The sequence below is a fragment of the Schistocerca nitens genome, chromosome 3 (assembly GCF_023898315.1).
Source record: "Schistocerca nitens isolate TAMUIC-IGC-003100 chromosome 3, iqSchNite1.1, whole genome shotgun sequence".
Classification (NCBI taxonomy): domain Eukaryota; kingdom Metazoa; phylum Arthropoda; class Insecta; order Orthoptera; family Acrididae; genus Schistocerca; species Schistocerca nitens.
The window spans coordinates 42,559,728-42,580,068 of NC_064616.1; positions in this window are offsets into that span (position 1 = coordinate 42,559,728).

Sequence of the window (20,341 nt, forward strand, 5' to 3'; positions counted from 1 at the left end):
GCTGGCTAGGCCGGCTGCACGTGCGAGAGGCGCTCACTATTAATACGCAGCCACACGTAATATTGCGGCTCAGAAATAGATAACTGTTGCCGGCCGCCCCGCAGAACAAGCGGCCAGCACTTTCTGGGATACAACAGAGGTCGCGTCAACGGCCGGACACCGCTGCTGGCTTCGCGCCATGCCGACCCACCGGCTCTCACCTCAAGCACACTAACTTACGCCGCTACACAGTCTTCTGTTCTTATTATGCGCGGACAGCGCTTCACACGTTGTGTCCCGTCTTAAGTGAGCTCAGATCGTTTTAATTCCCACAGACGATCGCGCATTGTATTTCTCTATTGTATGAGTACAGTAAACGGCGTATCTAGGGATTGTGTAACTACAATAAGGTCGGTTGTCGGCTAGGTGAATGGTCGATTTCTGTCGGGGGGATTCTAGGAAAGAGTATATCATCTACACTGACGGAAAAAAATCGCAACATTAAAAAATAATTAATGTAGAATAATGAAATTGTGGTAATACATTTGCCTAGGTACCATATTTGATTAACATTGCAAGGTCACAGTTTAATGTATCCGCGAGATAAGCCATTGAAAATGTGAAATGCTGGCACATTAATAACCAGTGTAACCTCCAGAATGTTGAAAGTAAGCGTGAAAATGGGTATGCATCGTGTGGTACAGTTGCCAGATGTCAGTTTGTGAGATGGAGTTCCATGCCTGTTGCACTTGGTCGATCTATGGTTGGACGGTTAACGTTGTTTGCGGGTGACGCTTGAGTTGTCGTCCGATGATATCCCATATGTGCCCCATTGGAGACAGGCCAAGGCAACATGTCAACACCCTGTTGAGCTTGTTGGTTACAACAGCGATATGTGGGCGAGCGTTATCCCGTTACGAAACACCCCCTGGAATGCTGTTCACGAATGGCAGCACAACAGGTCGAATCACCACAAACGTGCAGTCAGAGTGCGTGGTATAACCACGAGAATGCTCCTGCTGTCATACGAAATCGCACCGCAGACCACAACTCAACCTGTGGGCCCAGTGCGTCTAGCACGCGGACAGGTTTGTTGCAGGACTACAACTGGCCTCCATGTTACCAACACACGACCATAATTGGTACCAAAGCAGAACCAGCTTTCATCAGAAAACACAACCTCCACTCTGCCCTCCAATGAGCTCTCGCTTGACACCACTGAAGTAACACATAGCGGTGGTTTGGGTCAGTAGCTTGCAACTTACAGGGCGTCTGGTTTGGCGCTGTCCTTAAAGTAACCGATTTGTAAGGGTTCTTTGTGTCACTGTGATGCTAACTGCTCTTCAAATAAGTGCTGCACATGCAGTATGATGCTCCAGAACCATACGCCGAACACGATGGTCTTCCCTGCCGGTAGTGCCATGTAGCCATCCGGAGAACAGTCGACCCGTTCTCGTGATCACCGCTGCCAGCAATCATGTACAGTGGCTACATTCATGCCAAGTTTATTTTATTTACTTATTTATTTATTTATTTACTTATTGTTCCGTGGGATCAAATTAAGGAGAAGTCTCCATGGTCATGGAACGAGTCAATACATGAAATTATAACACGATAGTAAAAACAGATAAAATGAAATATAAGAGACATATTCAGGCGACAATTCGTAAGTTTAAATAAAGAAAATCAACAATGTAACACTGGAATTTGCTTAATTTTTTAGCTCTTCCAGGAGCTCCTCGACAGAATAGAAGGAGTGAGCCACGAGGAAACTCTTCAGTTTAGACTTAAATGAGTTTGGGCTACTGCTAAGATTTTTGAGTTCTTGTGGTAGCTTATTGAAAATGGATGCTGCAGAATACTGCACTCCTTTCTGCACAAGAGTCAGTCAAGGAAGTGCATTCCACATGCAGATTGGATTTCTGCCTAGTATTAACTGAGTGAAAGCTGCTAACTCTTGGGTACAGTGGGAATAGGCTAATATTGCTAACAACAAACGACATTAAAGAAAATATATACTGTGAGGGCAATGTCAGAATTCCTAGACCATTGAATAGGGGTCGACAAGAGGTTCTCGAACTTACACCACATATAGCTCGAACAACCCGTTTTTGAGCCAAAAATACCCTTTTTTAATCAGAAGAATTACCCCAAACAATAATACCATGCGACATAAGCGTATGAAAACATGCGAAGTAGACTAGTTTTCGTGTTGAAGTGTCACTTATTGATCTGTTCCGTCTCGCTTATAATATGCCCATTCTGTCTGATCAAAATATCGGTTCTTGTTGAATTGTGAGTTAGAAACAGTAAAAACTGAGTCTTACTGTGATTTAGCATCAAATTATTTTCCACAAGCCACGAACTTATTTCATGAACTACATTATTTGATACTGTTTCAATATTACACACAAGATCTTTCACTATCAAGCTGGTGTCATCAGCAAACAAAAATATTTTTGAATCACCTGTAATACTAGAAGGCATATCATTTATATAAATAAGAAACAGCACCGACCCTTGGGGAACGCCCCACTTAACAGTGCCCCATTGGGACTGAACATCACTACCACTCTCAATATTGCGGAGAATTACCTTCTGCTTTCTGTTCTTAAAGTAAGAGGCGAACCAATTGTAAGCTACTCCCCTTACTCCATAATGGTCCAACTTCTGCAGTAATATTTTGTGGTCAACACAGTCAAAAGCCTTCGTTAAATCAAAGAAAACACCTAGCGTTCACAACCTTTTATTTAATCCGTCCAAAACCTCACAGAGAAAAGAGAATATAGCATTTTCAGTGTTAAACCATTTCTAAAACCAAACTGAACATTTGACAGCAAATTATGTGAATTTAAATGTTCCAGTAACCTTGTATATACAACCTTCTCGATAACTTTAGCAAACACCGATGGCATAGAAATAGGTCTAAAATTGTCAACATTATCAATGTCTCCCTTTTTATGAAGTGGCTTCACTACCGAGTACTTTAATCGGTCAGGAAACCGACCACTCCTAAAGGAAAAGTTACAGATATGGCTAAGTACTGGGCTAACATACATAGAACAATACTTCAGTATTCTTCTAGATACCCCGTCATATCCATGAGAGTTCTTGGTCTTTAGTGATTTAATTATTAACTCAATCTCCCTCTTGTCAGTATCATGGAGGAGCATTTCAGGTTACAGTCTCGGAACACTTTTTTCTAAGAGCGCTATATGATTCCCTGTTGGGACTAGCTTTCTATTTAGTTCACCTGCTATATTCAGAAAGTGATTATTAAATACTGTACATATATGCGACTTATCAGTAACAGGGACATTCCCACTACGCACTGATTCTATATCCTCGACCTGTCTCTGCAGACCAGCCACTTCCTTTACGACTGACCATATGGTTTTAATTTTATCCTGAGACTTAGTTTTTCTGCAGTATCGTAGAAACAACATTAATCTTCTCGTGGCCCTATAACACGGCCTCGTTCAAACTCAGTGAGGTGTTGATAATGTCGTCTTTGTCGCCTTGAAGACATTCTTGACTAACATTGTCAATCATATCCAATCTCAAAAGTAACTAACGCTAACGATCTTTACAGCGTGTATTTAAAACGAACTTGATTTGCATCCACGTAGCGGAGCTACTAGCGCCATTCTTATGTGACTGGCGCGAAATGTGAATATACATCGCCTTTCAGATGTAGAAACTCGCCTACCAACTTTCGTTTATCTCGCAAAGCTCCTTCCTGGCGCTGCGTTTCTTTTTTTTCAGTGTATATAGGAGACTGAACACAGAATACTTATGCAGGCCATTCGTGAGTAGTGATAAATTGTTCCAGATCGCTGCCAGGTCGGATTGAAGGAAGATAGTTAACCAATTCCGAGGCGTCCTGTAAAGTTCGATCAACACGTGAGTGTAACGGAAACATCTGTTGCACTGAAATGATTTGCTACATAATTACGCAAATGAACAGTCACGCCCCACCCACACCCCCTCCCACAATCCCCATCCATCTTCCTACCCCTCGAAGCCAATAGACCTACCTAAAACTGGCGGAATTATAACAATTTATGATCCACGCCAGTTGCCTTATTATTATGATAACTGCATGATCCTTAAGCATAATTTATTACGCAGTTAGTGCAATTTATTCAAATCGTCATTCCCCCTTCTGACAGCGGCGTTAAAGACGTCTATCACCGCTCTCCGTAAGCCACAAAGATACAATGTGGCCCAGGATTATTTATTTCCCTGCTGCAACCAAATGTTTATCCCCGTGGTTCACATCTGAATTATGGTAACCCAAGTGCTGTTATTGTGTGTGTGTGTTAAAGTCCAAGGACTCCCCGATTATGAATGTGGTAACCTCAATTCTCTGTGTAATATTGACAAGCGATGTAGATTATTAGCAGACCTCCAAGTATAAAATAAAAGTTAAATCTACTTATCATCCCATCTATATCTACACAATCTGTGAAGCACTGTAAATGGCGAAGGGTACTAGGTACAGATTTTAGCGGTTTTCTGCACTATAAACATACACAAAAATGGAATAGTGACTGTCTGTCACTCCATTTAGTAGTACTACAGAAAATATCTGCATAATGTTCATACAAGGACAATACCATTTGGATGTTTCAGACCACATCATAAGATTTTTCAGCCTTGAGGCATACCTGATCACTTTATGTGCAGGTGCACTATAGCAAAAGAAAATGTTCCTGCGTATTTACTACATTCTACATGCACCAGTGTATGCTAAAAATACATCAGATGTGACCTTAGTCCTGCCTTAATGACGAATCGGAAAACTGAATTTTTTAAACATTTTTCTGGCGAGAGAACTGTGTGTAACATTCTGCACTGGATCATGGCGTGTGAGATGCTGTTTTCGTGTATAGAGACAAAGGGGGCTATAGGATGGAGGGTCACAGCCCCCGTGAGGGCTGTGGTATGGAGGGGGGTCGCCCTGCCAGGATTCTTTTCATTGGGCCTCTAGACCTAGAGCGGTGCTTGTAGTAAGTGGTGCATGGCAGGCATCGCGTGGTTAGCAATATTTCTCATGGCTGAACCATTTACCCTGCAGCACGTTTGTTTAAATAAATACGACTCTCACACCCTGTTGCAAATATGTCTGGGAGGGCAACGGTAATTGTTCTAATACGACTCATGCGACCAGCAATGTGTTGCACGTTCGATACGATATTCCTTTACTATTCCTGATAATCACATGTCTGGTACGAACACTAGTGTCTGAGCCCTTATGGTGTCTGTAGTTCCTGCTTCATACTTGTTTCAAAAAATGAACCCAAAACCTCCAGAGTTTAATTCTTCCGTAAGAAGGATATGCTTTGTTTACAGGACCTCCACATTGTAATTTTTACGTAGGGAGACTGTACTTTGTGTACAATGTAAACCCCCAGCACCCTGACACTTTACTCAAGTGTACTAAAAAATGGTTCAAATGGCTCTGAGCACTATGGGACTTAACATCTGTGGTCAACAGTCCCCTAGAACTTAGAACTACTTAAACCTAACTAACCTAAGGACATCACACACATCCATGCCCGAGGCAGGATTCGAACCTGCGACCGTAGCAGTCGCACGGTTCCGGACTGAGCGCCTAGAACCGCGAGACCACCGCGGCCGGCTCAAGTGTACTAGATATCCTCCAACTATTGTTTCATATAATAATATTAAGGTATGGTGTCAACTGCAGAACCTGTTCCCTCTTTGGGGGAGGAGAAGGAAAGTGACATCATGCAGGCTGCCATGTTTTCTCCAGCTGCCATCTTGGTAACCTTTTGACCTTCCAGCTTCTTGAGCAACGTCATCTTGGCCAACATAATCTTGGCTGCCAACTTGATGATCTGAGAGAGAGGTAGGTATTCTCTGGATTTTAACACATACACAGCTATTGCACTTGGGCTACCATAATTAATTCAGCTGCCACCAAGGGGTTTAAAATGGTTCAAATGGCTCTGAGCACTATGGAATTTAACTGCTGAGGTCATCAGTCCCCTAACTAACCTAAAGACATCACACACATCCATGCCCGAGGCAGGATTCGAACCTGCGACCGTAGCGGTCGAGCGGTTCCAGACTGTAGCGCCTAGAACCGCTCGGCCACTCCGGCCGGCCCACCAAGGGGGTTGAGGATTTGGCTACTGCAGGGATTTCGAACAAACCGTTCCAAAACTTATAATTTGTTTACTATACGGCGGATCTTTGAGAAATACAGGGAATTCAACAAAAACATCCACTGTCTCTTCATTGACTTTCAGCGAGCCTATGACAGCAGTTACAGAAGCAGCCTCTACAACACGTTACGAGAATTTAGTATACCCAGTAAAATCATTAGGATGATACAGTTGTGCACGCATGGCTCCCAGGCAGTAGTGAAGTTCAGAGGATCCATATCGCCCGCCTTTCCAAGTAAAACAGGCTTACGACAAGGAGACTCTCTTTCATGTGGCCTCTTCAATCTTGCATTAGAGATAGTGGTTCGGGAGAGTTATTCACATGTATACAATGGTCTCCGATACGAACACAGTGAAGTAAAACTCCTGGCTTATGCAGATGACATAGTACTGCTGAGTGAAACTGAAGAAGAACGGAAAGACACGTATAGATCTGTCAGGCACAGTGCCAGCAAAATGGGCTTTTGATTAACTAAGAGGAAACAGAATATATGGAAGTAGGTCGAGTCAGAAACTCAAATCCTTACGTTGAAGGAATCCATGGAGGGAAGAAGACGTTCTTTTCACGAAACACTGTTGAGGAAGTTTAGAGAACCGGCTTTTGTGACAAATTGCACATAGGTCCTGCAACCTCCTACATAAATCTCGCCAAGAACCATGAAGGTAGGATATGAAAAATCAGGAATTGTACATAAACATATGGATAACTGTTTTTTCCTCCATCCATTTGCGAGTGGAACTCGAAAGGACATGACTTGCACTGGTAGAGGTTAGCCTCCAGCATGCACCGTACGGTGGCCTCCGAATTCTGTACCAGATGAACTGAGGGTATTTCAAAATATGTATCTTTCGTCCTACATACTGTCCAAAGTCGGACAACCCCAACAATTTGCCTTTGCTGTTCTCTTTCACCTGGTTTATTGTCACAGGCAGTGCGACACGTTCCATCCGCCTCTGAAGTACCGCGAATTGTCTTCACAGGGTGAACCGAAACGACGCCGACAGAACTTCGGAAGTTGTCCAAGGATATTTTCTGGGTCTTCCTCTTTTTTTGCTGGTTTTTATCCCGTATCTACATCGGATCGGCATGTTGATTTACGGATTTTACAATTTTAGCAGTAGCGTGTGCGAGGATGCCCTGCAGAGAATTTGTGTATCCGAACCGTCTACGTCTAGTGTTAACCGTGTGAAGTTTGCACCTAGTCGGATGCGCGAAAGCGCCTAAAAGTCACATCCAGGCTGGCCAGCATACCGGCCCTGGGCATTAATCCTCTGGGAGCCGGCGCACTTATCTATTAACGAGCACCGCTATCTGGACAGATAAAAATATTTTCTGAGTATTTTGGTGTAAGGGAGTCGTGGTCTCTGGTGGTTCGTTACAGAGTAATAATGTAATTATGATTTATACGGTTTGTTTCACCGAATTATCTTTATTTCTGTGAAAATACTTGCACAAGAGTGGAAAAAACCTGTACTATGCAATTACCAAAACGTGTAACATAAAATAGAAAGTAATGCAACTATCTCAGACGATGCGGAATTACAGAGAAGTGATAGCCGTCGCCGCGAGAACAGCTTACTGTTGTTTTGCGCCGCTCTTCCATTGCATTGAGGAAGACCATACACGAGTCGCATATCAGTCAACTCTTCATCAGTAAACCTATCGATAATGGCGTGTATCTACTAGCACTACTAGGAAAACAAACCCGAGCAATATTACTCGACCACCATATAATTGCACTTGGCCTCCTGTGGCCGTTATCGCATACACGCGGTGACGTTACAGGTAACAAGTACAGTGGTGACTAGGAAAACGCATTGCCTTGTGAATGATTTCAAGACATTTGTGCATATACTATCAAGTAGCTCAGCTTGTCCTCGTAAAAACTCACTCCCAGGTGCAGTAATCATGAGGCTGACTAATACAGAATGCAAACTTAAGGGTGCAGCGTAAAGTGGGCATTGCTGTCGTCAACAGCAAGTACTGTCAGTGAACACAACAATTTAGTTACCAAACAAGACACGCAGCACATACCGTCAACATTTGAAATGTTGTGCAGATATTTTCATTGTACATCTACATCTACATGGGTACTCGGCAGATCACACTTAAGTGCCTGGCAGAGGGTTCATCGAGCCACCTTCACAATAATTCTCTGTTATTCCACTCTTGAACACCTATAAATTCCGTGGGACCTCTGATTTCCCTTATTTTATTATGATGATCGTTTCTCCCTATGTAGGTCGGCGGCAACAAAACACTTTCGTATTCGGAGAAGAAAGTTGGTGATTGAAATTTCCTACCCTTCTCTGAACTGTCTCGATGAACTCGCCAACACCATCTGCCAATCATCCAACCCCGCGCAGCAGTACTCCAAAAGAGGATAGACAAGCGTAGTGTTGCGAGTCTCTTTAGTAGATCTGTTGCATCTTCCGAGGGTTCTGTCAAAAAAACGCAGACTTTGGTTTGACTTCGCCCTGACATGTTGTATTTGTTCTTTCCAAAGTTGTTCATAACTGTATTCCTAGATATTTAGTTGAATTTACGGTCTTTAGATTTGACTGATTTATCATTTAACAGATCCACTCATGTCGATGACGACACACTTTTCATTATTTAGGGACACCGTACACATATCTTTTCTAAATCGTTTTGTAATTTGGTTTGATCTTCAGATGACTTTGCTAGGCGGTAAACGAGAGCGTCATCTGCAAATAACCTAAGACCGCTGCTCAGATTGTGTCCTAAATCGTTTTTATAGATACAGATAGAAAGATAAATGGGGGACATAAATCAAACGACACGCAATTACTCTGTACAGAGTCAAGGCAGATCACGGATCCCTCAAACGAAAATACTCAGAAAATATCCCTAGCCACCTCCGAAATTTTGTCGGCGGAGTTTGAGTTCACCCTTGATAGTAGTAGCTACATGATTTGATGTGTACAGGTGTTGGTGCAATTTTCGCGCGGTATTTGCTTCTTTAAACGTGACAGACCAGCCTCTGTAACCGACGTCGGTGAGATACGCCTGTGCAGTGACGCTCGATTGGGATAGAAGGGTGGTTGAAAATTTTCCCTGCCAGTATTTGGCCAGCAATGGGAGGAGAGGCGGTGGAGCACAGTTCCTGATCACCGGTCTTTGCGCCAGTGTCCTGGATTATGTTCCAAACGTCTCCGCAATGTTTCATGAAGTGAGGGGGTGTGACGTTGTTGATGGTGATCGGTCCACCGGAAGGAGACTTTACGCTAGATGTCCTGCCTGGTGCTGTTGGAGAGGTAATGTGCTAGCACCGGCTTTCACCCTCTCCCTTCCCTTCATCCGTGCAACACGTACGCAACAATACAAATTACAGGCACTAACCCCTGTCATGCACAGAGACGAATACACACGTAACACTTCATAACGGCGTAATACGTCCACTAGAACCTTGGCTACAACCGCGATGCAGGATTCCTGCATCCGCTCACCTAAGCATATTTGCTGAGCATTGGACTGCTTTGACATGGAAAGTGGCAAGCAGTAGGCATATGAGATTTCAAAGTGTCTTTTGGAGGAGTCTGGGGGTGAGGGCGAGTTTCCCAATGAGGACGAGGAAGAAAAATCTGAAACTCTATGCAGTGATATAAATCTCAGTGAACCCGAAATTAGCGACTAAGAAATCCGTGCTAAAAGCTTGCAGTTAATCGCATGTAAAGGCAAAGTTTATTATGTTGGCGATGTTACTAAGTAACCGTACTCTGGCCCAAACCATTTGAGCGCGGGCACACGTACCTGAAAGAATTTCGACCTTTATTTTGGGTTCTAGATATCTGATCGCTGAATGCCCAAACAGATAACAGAGATGCTACGTTTTGAGTTTCTGCGACAACTGAAATATTGAAATTTGGTGATCAGGTGGCCTGGTTTTACGTCTGAACATCCCTCAGCAGTCATGCTTGAAACTAGTATAAAAACACCTTTACAACAGTAACAGGAACAGTAGCACTGCCCAGTGCGAGTCAACAGTAATAAAATAAATTGTCATAGCACCGGTAATTGTCAAACATGAATTAGCACTAGCAGCTGAGTGCACGTTGTAGCCCTTTCCTGTCAACACAAAAACTGTGGCAGGCGGTAACTCAAAGATCGGAACATAACTGATAATTATCGCAGCAAACAAAGATGTTCATGATAATCTACTATGTAAACATGTCCATTACTCACGATATATGTATATGTTTTTGTTTTCTAAAAATGTTTCAAATTTTTAATGTAATAAATTACTTCTGCTAAATCTATTATTTGACTCATTTTTCTGTTTAAAAAAATCATTTGAAAATAGTGAAGTTTTTCTTTATAAATCAGTATGCAAAAAACGGAATGCTATTGTGTTTAAATAAATTAGTGAGCTAAAACTAAATATTTTGTATAAGATTGCTGACTGTGATACATAAATACCAGATGTGTAAAAGAATTCGTTTGGAACTCAATAATGAATTTAATATTATTAGCCCAAAGGATATAATAAACTAATTGATGACTATATGTCTCAATTTCTTAAAGGAGGAATTGCTAAACTAAGAGATACAGGTATTAAAAATATTAAGTTTTATGGTCTAGAATTCACTAATATGACTAGCACAATTCAAGATCAATAATGTGTTAAAAGTAAGTTCACTGTAAATGAACTCCTAAATTATTGACAGTTAGAAAATTTAAAGGGGATATTATAATTTAAATAAAGATAATTTAATTATATTTATAATTATACACTCAATCAGAACCAGAAAAAATCGAAAATCCATTACCTGTTACTAAATTGGAAATAATCATTAAATTTTTGAAACTAAACCTTCTAGAATAACAGTTGAGTACTATTTAGTTGGAAAACAATTTAAAAATTTACAAGCTATATACATCGAAAATAACATAAACTCAGATGAGCCTAATCATTTCTTAAATACAGCAAAATAAAAAAATTATGAAAGTAGTTACAGAAAATTTAAAATTATTTAATGAATTAAAAATAAATTTTAATCTGGCTTGTGAATACCAAAGACAAACAGATAATTTGGTTGAGAAATATGGACATCGAATTCAAAATTATAGGATTAGTACAGTAAAACACATATTTAAAAATTTAGCAATGGGAAACAAGAAATTTTAGTAAAAAACACCTATTTTGAATCTCATGGTTCTGGCTCGACATTATACAGGTGGCCTGGTTTTACGTCTGAACATCCCTCAGCAGTCAACAGTAACAGGAACAGTAGCACTGCTCAGTGCGAGTCAACAGTAATAAAATAAATTGTCATAGCACCGGTAATTGTCAAACATGAATTAGCACTAGCAGCTGAGTGCACGTTGTAGCCTGTAAATGAACTCCTAAATTATTGACAGTTAGAAAATTTAAAGGGGATATTATAATTTAAATAAAGATAATTTAATTATATTTATAATTATACACTCAACCAGAACCAGAAAAAAATCGAAAATCAATTACCTGTTACTATGGAATACCATTAGAAAGTAATAGTTATATTCAATTAAGATTTTCATCTTACATCGACTTACCAAAAAATGAAAGAAAAAAGCATGTATTAATGTTAAAAATAATGATGAAAAATGCTTTATATGGGCTATGAAATCTGCAGTATATCATGTAAAAAACTCCAGAAGTGTTATTAAATATAAAAATGTTGGACTCAATACTGTTCTTTTGATGAAAAATATTAAGTAGATCCATTATATATGACAAAATTTTAAAATAGATGTAGAAAACATTAATTTATTATATTTTAAAGAAATAATTATTTCACACTACTGTTGGATAAAAGATCTATCTAGACTTGTTTCAATTCAAATCTCAAAACATAAAGAATCAAAATTTATTTGTGATGTATGTTTATTATATTTTAATAAAAAGGAAAAGTTAGATGATCACATGAATAAATGTTTAATTAATATGCCAATAAATGTAGAACTGCCATAAAAAGGTGAATATGTAAAATTTAAATTTTATAAGAATCCTAAAAACGTTCCTTTTGTTATGTATGCTGTTTCTGAATGTTTGTTATTAAAGATGGATATCTGCCAAAAAATTCAAAAATTATGAAAGTAATCAAATCAAGTCAGAAATAACTAGTATTAACAGAGAATGAGTTTCATAATGGGCTATACAAAGAAATATTAAAAGATAGACGCAAACTTAGCAATGAAAAGATAATTGAAATACAATTAAAGTTAAATGATAGATCTTATACTATGAAAAAGCAAAATCATGAACCAGTAGTATTTGTTATTATATTAAATATATAAATGGACAGTACATAGATGCAGACCAAATTCAAATAATATGTTCGGTGACTGTATGGAAACAGAAGTAGAAATTCATTTTGAAGTTGAAGAAAGGAATCCACTAACAAGTGAAGAACAATCTAAACATGATAAATCTAAAATTTGTACTTTATACAAAGAAAATTTTACACAAAAAATTAAAAAAATTCGTCAACACTGTGATTTGAGCGGATAATATGTGCTCTATTATGTAATGTAGAACTAAAGAATCCTAGTTTCGTATCAATTTCTTTACATAATATATCAAGATATGACTCTCATTTATTTGTAAAAGAACACTGTTATGATGAAAAATAAACAGATTTAATGACAAATAATAAAAGATGATATATTAGTTTTGGCATAGAAACAAAAAAAAAAGGAGATTTACTGATACTTTTAGATTTATGCCTAAAAGCTCAGATATTCTTCATATTTAAAGAAGAATCAAATGGAAATATTATAAAATTTTACCATAAGAACTTAAAATGTTCACTGACCAAAAGAGGAGTTCATCCTTGTGATTATATTGATAATTGGGAAAAATTATACATCTGTTTGCTGTTGAGCGACTTTTTATGAGGCCCCCTTGGTATTGACCTATTTGATGCGCAACTAGGGCTTGTAAACGCTCCAGAAGAGCGAGTGAGAGAATTTTATAGGTTACCAGTAGCAGGGATGTTCGCCAGTAGTTGTTAATGTCTTTCATGCTGCCTTTCTTGTGCAAGGGATGGATCAGGGCCGTTTCCTAATCTTAGGGCAGTGTTTCCTCATTCCAAATTTTTTTCTATTAGTTTTTGTAAAATTTCAAATAATTGCTTTTGGGCATATTTCCACAGTTCTGCTACTACTGAGTCTTCTCAGGTGCTTTGTTGTTTCTGAGACAGGCAATGTGGCCCTTGATTTCATCTTTGTCAGCTGGTCTGGACTCTGGGCACATGAGTAGTGGTTCCTTGGTCTCAATGGAGTTTGGGGGTTTATTACAGTTCAGTAGGTCTCAAAACTAGTCTGGTACAATAAGACAATTTTCTTCAGTTGAAGTCGCCAATGTACTGTCCTTTCGATGAAAGCATAGTGACGGCGGTTTGTAACCGGTCAGTTTGCGTTTGAAGGCACTGTAGTACCCTCTGGTTTCATCCTTCCTAAAATTTTGTTCTATCTTTTCAATGAGTGATTTTTCGTACTTACGTTTCTCAGTTCTGATTGCCCTGGCTCTTTGGGCAGATTGGATTTTGTAGGTTTCCCAGTAAGTTTCCAATTTAGTTGAATAGTATTGTTTCCATGCACTGAGCCTTTCCTTGAGGACTGACTCGCATATGTCATTCCACCAGGCCTGCTTTTTGCTTCTTTTTTTCTGCAACTTCATTGGTAGCGTCTCTAAGGCGCTATTTGGCGGTACTGAAGTCACAGTCGCTTGGTCTTGCCTTTTCTTGGAACTCCATGACCCTTTATCTAAGTTTAGTGTTGTCAAAGCGTATAATTTTTTTGGTGGTCTTTCTGGTTTTTGTGGGTATACGTTTGAATTTAACTATGGAGATGCAATTATCTAAAGCCACATTTATGTTTTTCTTTACTTTAACATTCATAATTTCAGGGCTTCTGGTGATCGCGACGTGGTCTGTTTGAAACTCTCCCACGGTTTGGACGCAAGATCGCCAAGTGGTCTGCTTTCTGGGTAGATGGCGAAAGTGGGTCGACATTACCTGTAGGTTGTGGTTTTCACAGAGGGATACAAATCTTCTGCCGTTTTGGTTGATTTTCTTACTGGCAGGGTAGTTTGAGAGGTGGCATGAGCCCCCTCTCATATTTCTATCTTACGATTTTCGTCTCTAATTGCATGCGGTGAAAAGTTGCTATTCCTTCACACGCGGACTTCCCACGCAGCGTCTCTCGTCACCCAGGTGGTCCGGTGACAGGCGGGCTCTGCAGATCTCGAGAGGATTAAGCCGACGGGTGTGAGGGAGTCGAGTGAATGCTTTCCAGACGCCGACATTGTCAAGAGACACGCCTGCAGGGGCCTGAAGTAGCGGCTGGGCTAGAGGTTCCGTTACTTCGCAGAAACTTAGCGAAAACACTTTCTGGCGGGCTACCAGTGAGGCGTGGGAATGACTTGTGTACCCAGGCAGTTGTGGCGGGAAAATTCCCGCGCTTTCTGAAAAATAGTAACTGTGATTGGCTTGCTCAGGGGATAGCTCCGTGACGTAGCAAAATCGGCGCAGAAATTGGCGCCAAGAATCTCCATTGGTGGAATGGTAGTGCTCCAGCAATAGAGTGGAATTTTCCGCCGGTTTTCGAGTTGCTGATTGGAACGGTTAACCACGGCCACTGTCGTGGGGGCGGGAATGTTCTGTGCTCGGCCTGTACGGGTGCTCAGGGGAGTCGGCTCTCGCCTTTCGGTCGAAGTAGGTTACAAGACTGAGCTCTCACTGCGCGGGTCAGCCTGCCTTCCGTTGGCTGTCTAGTATACTTTTATTTAATTGTAACTGTTTGATGAAGTTGCTGAAGTTTCGACTTCAACGTAACTTTCCGAGTACAGTTGGCAATTGAGCGTTCTGTGTACAAGAGGCCTATGTTGTCTGTCTTGAGCAGTTTTGGCTAATGTTGACCGTATCGGAGTTACTGGGTGACTTCGCTGGTTAAAATCAATCACTGTACCGTCAGTGATTGTGTGGCGAGCCTTCTTCGTCTCCCTCAGAGGCGCATTTGTATTACTAGGAAGTCTTTAGTCTGGAACAACCAGGCCAGCTATACTCGTGACATTATCGTCACCACGACGGGACGTCGAAGCAGCCAACCATCGTTTCCAGTACGCCAGATCGTGTCCTTGCAGCTAAGAAGACAGCTGGGTAATGTACGTCCGCAGCATAGGCAAAGCAGGCATTTTTGCTAGACGATAATCAGAGCTCAGCAGAGCGCGCCTGTTCGTCTTTTCCAACTTTGTTCTATCTTGGGTGTTCATCGTCTGAGTTCTCACTAATGTAGCAGCAATTAATGTTGGGTTAGCTGTGTGTCTCTCTTAAGATTTGAGTGGCAAGGAATTGGCTCCGCATACCACTTCGTCATAAACCTCACAATCAAGTTTAGGGACAACTTCACCTTCACAGCGTTTGTTTGAGTATCCAATTTGAGCCAATTTGATGTATTGTAAATGTTTCTTGTGTTTTTGTTTATTATTTTGTGTTTAGTCTTAATAAATCATATCGTTATTTTGGACAGAACTTTCATTCTGTTAATCGGTAGAGCAACCCTATCACTTCTCACTACGTTAATGAAACCTTCCTTTATTTAACTTATTTATCAAATTAAATTATTGCAGGTGCCAAACTCTTTTCTACTCCACTTGCAGGGTTGATTTCAGTCAGCTCGCGTGTATTTTTTAATCCATGTGCAACAGCAAAAGTCGGAGTTAGAATAGGGGGGGCTTGGAGCATCATTTACATAGGTAGATTCTAGAAGAATTTAGTGTTAAACACACTGCTAGCCCCGGCACCTCGCAAGTTTCCTATCATTTTCTTGTATTTTCGTTCTGGGCCGAGTTGAGAACTGAAGTTACTCACAAGGAGTTTCACATGGTGTTTAGGAATTGTAGGTATGTTTTCATCCAGTAGGTTCCAGAAGTTATCCAATTCTTCTGGATCAGATCTATTTTTATCATTTGTAGGGGCATGTAGGTTTACTAGAGCGTAGGTTTTGTTGGCACATTTGACTGTCAGTATGGATAATCTGTTATTCATTGTTTCAAAGTTTGTGACCGATTTAAGGATTTTGGTTCTCACAGCAAACACAGTTCCAAGGATCAGTTTTTGAGCTCCAGTCTTGAAAAAAAAAACGGTACCCGCGGATTCAAAGAAATCTTAATCTCGTTTTTTGTAGGGCAATTATGGATATTTAATTTCGTGTAGGGCTTTGGTGAGGGTTTTCAGCTTTCCAGTTTGTGCGAGTGAGATTATGTTGAAAGTTGCTAGCAAGGTTTTTGATTTAGTTCTGAATTTTTGATTGTTCGGAATACACCGAGACACTGCGATTCGTCTCAAGCATGACGCCGTCTCCCCCAGAATCCGAATGAGACTCGTGCGCCGTGGCTTTCACGACGAGGGATTCATGATAAGACTTACCCACCAGGGTAATTTTCTTGAAATTTTGTGCCATCATGCCTCTTCACTTGAATTTGTTTTGGACGCATACGCATCCTGGTTTCAAATAGAGTTGTTGGCCGTAGAGGTTGCCTCAAGATGTTTTCTGGCTTCTGTGTGGATATTTCTTCTCCAGGTTTTCTTCCTTTAGCCTTTGATAAGCCAATATCACACTACAAGGCAGCAGTCGCTAGTTTTGGTCCACCTCAGGTATTTTATTTCCCCGGTACCCACAATATCTGTTGAGCATTTCCGTACCTGCCACCTGTGGAGGCTCCCATTGGGAGACTAGCGACTCCACAGGGGTGATACAGTTTTTGTTTTATTAGTTTCTTTTGCCTGTTGTGGAACCTGAGATCACATCTTTCTCAGCTGTGTGTTATACACTACGAAAATAAAGTGATAAAATTTGAACGCTGTCTGTAAATAAGTATTATTACACGTCCCTTATAACTGATTGCTCAATTCAAAGGTTGGAGGAAGCCAGTGGTGTACCATCTCCAATAGGACGTGTGTAGTAAAGCACTGTCTTGCGCTACAGTCTGGAACCGCGTACCGCTACGGCCGCAGGTTCGAATCCTGCCTGGGGCATGGATGTGTGTGATGTCCTTAGGTTAGTTAGGTTTAAGTAGTTCTAAGTTCTAGGGGACTGATGACTTCAGAAGTTAAGTCCCATAGTGCTCAGAGCCATTTGAACCATTTGAACCACTGTCTTGTTCAAACCAGTATTTGACTTGTCGACAGCTTTACCTTAATTGTTCACAGGCGAACAATGCTGAAATACACTGATAAGCCGAAACGTTATGACCGCTGCCCACCGCGACGTTAGATGCCGCATGGTGACATTGCTGGCACGTGATGCAGTAACAAAAGTATGTAAGCGGAGCATCCACAGACAGTACAACACTGTAGCGAAGATATGGGTTACAAATGGAGGAATCCATTGAGATAAGCGACTTCGAGAAAGGGCAGATTTTTAACACTCAGAGGCCGTGTATGAGTATCTCTAAAACGGCGAAGCTGGTCGAATGTTCACGTGCTACTGTCTTGATCATCTACGGAAAGAGGTAGAAGGACAGTGAAACTAAACCAGAGCGCTAAATTGTTGGACGTCCACGACTCTTCACAGAACGTGGGGTTCGGAGGCTTGTCTGCTCTGTCAAGTATGATAGATGGTGATTTATGGCATCTCTGCCGAAAGAGCACATTGCTGGTTCACGCACAACTGTTTTCGAGTACATCATTCATGGTATGTTGTTGAACATGGAGTTCTACAGCAGATCATCCCTACGTTCAAAAATGGTTCAAATGGCTCTGAGCACTATGGGACTTAACATCTGTGGTCATCAGTCCCCTAGAACTTAGAACTACTTAAACCTAACTAACCTAAGGACATCACACACATCCATGCCCGAGGCAGGATTCGAACCTGCGACCGTAGCAGTCGCGCGGCTCCGGACTGAGCGCCTAGAACCGCGAGACCACCGCGGCCGGCCACCCCTACGTGTTCACATGTAGACCCAAACGCATCGTCAACTACGACTGCAGTGGGCACGGGACCATCGGAATACGCGCATCAAACAATGGAAACGTTTCGGCTGGTGGAAGCAGTATCAAGCTGTGGAAGGCATTCTCCTGTGCTTGCATCGGATCTGTTGTCGGTCGACATGCTGACAGCTGCGAACCACCTGCATCCCTTTACGGTTGATGTCATCTTTCAGCAGTATAATTGCCCGTGTATCAAAGCAAAAACCGTGCTTCATTGGTTTGAGGAGCACTATAGTGAACTCACGTTGATGCCTCGGTGACCAAATTCGTCTGATGTAAATGCTATGGAACTCATATGCGTCGCTATCGTGCGCCATCACTGTGTACGCAAATCAGCGGCCCGTTGTTTACGCGAATTACGTGTACTGTGCGTAGACATCTACTCCACATACCTCCACAAACCTAACAACAAACTGTCGGAACCCTGATAGTCAGAATCAGTGATGTATTAGGTTCCAAGGACGGACAAACAAGCTATTAAGCTGGTGGTCAGTACTTTTCGGCCATCAGTATATGAATGAAGTGCATCTCTCTCTCTTTCTGTGTGTGTTTTGTGATAAAACATGGGGACGAGACAAACGCTTTGTATGTTACCTTGGGAACACTTTTATTGTCAGCATTCGAGGCAGAGGGGGTAGAATTGATTGACAGGCAGCCCGTACCCCTTCACCCTGTACAACCACGACTAGTTGTATACTCAGTGTACGCGACTAACCTTTCCGAAATCTTGTGCACCTTTTCTTTCGCTCTTTTGACAAGTGGCTTTCCATGCATCGATTTCGCTGTACTTCATTTGGTTGTAGGCAGGAAGCAGGCTAGCGTGTGGCTGGTACGTAACAAGATTCCGAAACTAATTTAGCAAAGTGACCTCAAGAGTCTGCCGTCCGGTCCCTGGCGGTCGTGGCCGCGCAGTAAAGGCACTGCGGCACGGAACGCACGAGCCTCGTGTGGCTAGGCGTGTCTCTGCATGTAAACAATGTTTTCTAAGTGCGTCTCAGCATCTGCAAAGACTGCCTTGCCTCATAAGACGTGGAAGGCTCGGAGTTTCGAACTATTACTCGATGACCCTATTTGCTTATGAAACGCTGTGGTATAAGATTGTACATGAAGATAATCCCCCTCCACATACACTGTGGATGAAAAGCCGCAACTGTGATTTAGCTTGGTAGTTTGGTATACTATGGAAGCACTCTCTTTTTCAATTTCATACAACTGATTACAACATTAACTAGTTTTCGAGCTACTGCAGGCTTATCAGCAGAGGAATGTGTTACAGGAACGTCATTTTCTGGACGCTAGAGTCGTGGTGATCGCACTGCCTCGTGGAATCCATTACAAAATTCATTTTGATACTGTACATTTTTTCCCAACTTACACACACACACACACACACACACACACACACACACACACCACATTGCTCTGCAACAGGTCGTATACTTACAAAAGTGCCAATCCATTTCCAAGCTTCACAGTACTAGCATATTTTCACAAAAGATAATGTATTTTTTTTAAACAAATCAATGCAATACACACATTGCTCACTCGTGATACTGTAATGCGGCAACTCCACTAACATCGTCGGATGAATTTCTGTTTATGATGATGTGGCCCTCGAGACTCGTAGTACATAAAACAGAAGTGTGAGTGACGCAGACTATCTTGTTTGATCTTGATTTATTCCACGATGGGCCTGCTCTCTTCCTGAAATACTAGTGTTTGCTTTTAAATGATTCCATTAGTTAACCTAATGGTGTATGAAAAGCCGTTTATAACTACGTTTGTACTCCTCACGCCGCAGGGTAATGTGTATATTGTTATTGTTATTAGTCTCACTTCTTATCCTTTATCCCTCACGGCCCCCCCTCCCCCCCCCCCCCGCCCCCGCCACGCCGCAGTGAATAGTACGTGAAAACATTTCCCTGCCTTTACAGTGACGACCACTAAACAAAATATATTTGGGATGGAACAACGAATTCCTTAATTCCTCTTGGAATTTTAGGAGTAATCTTTTTTGTAAAACACTGTATCGTTGATTTAACGTCTCCGACTAGAGTTTTTTGAGCGTAACAGTGATATGATATTACTAAATAAATCCGTGATGTATTATTCAATTCTTCTTGGAGCATTCGGCTATTTCTTTTGTCGGTAAAATATCAGAGAAAGGA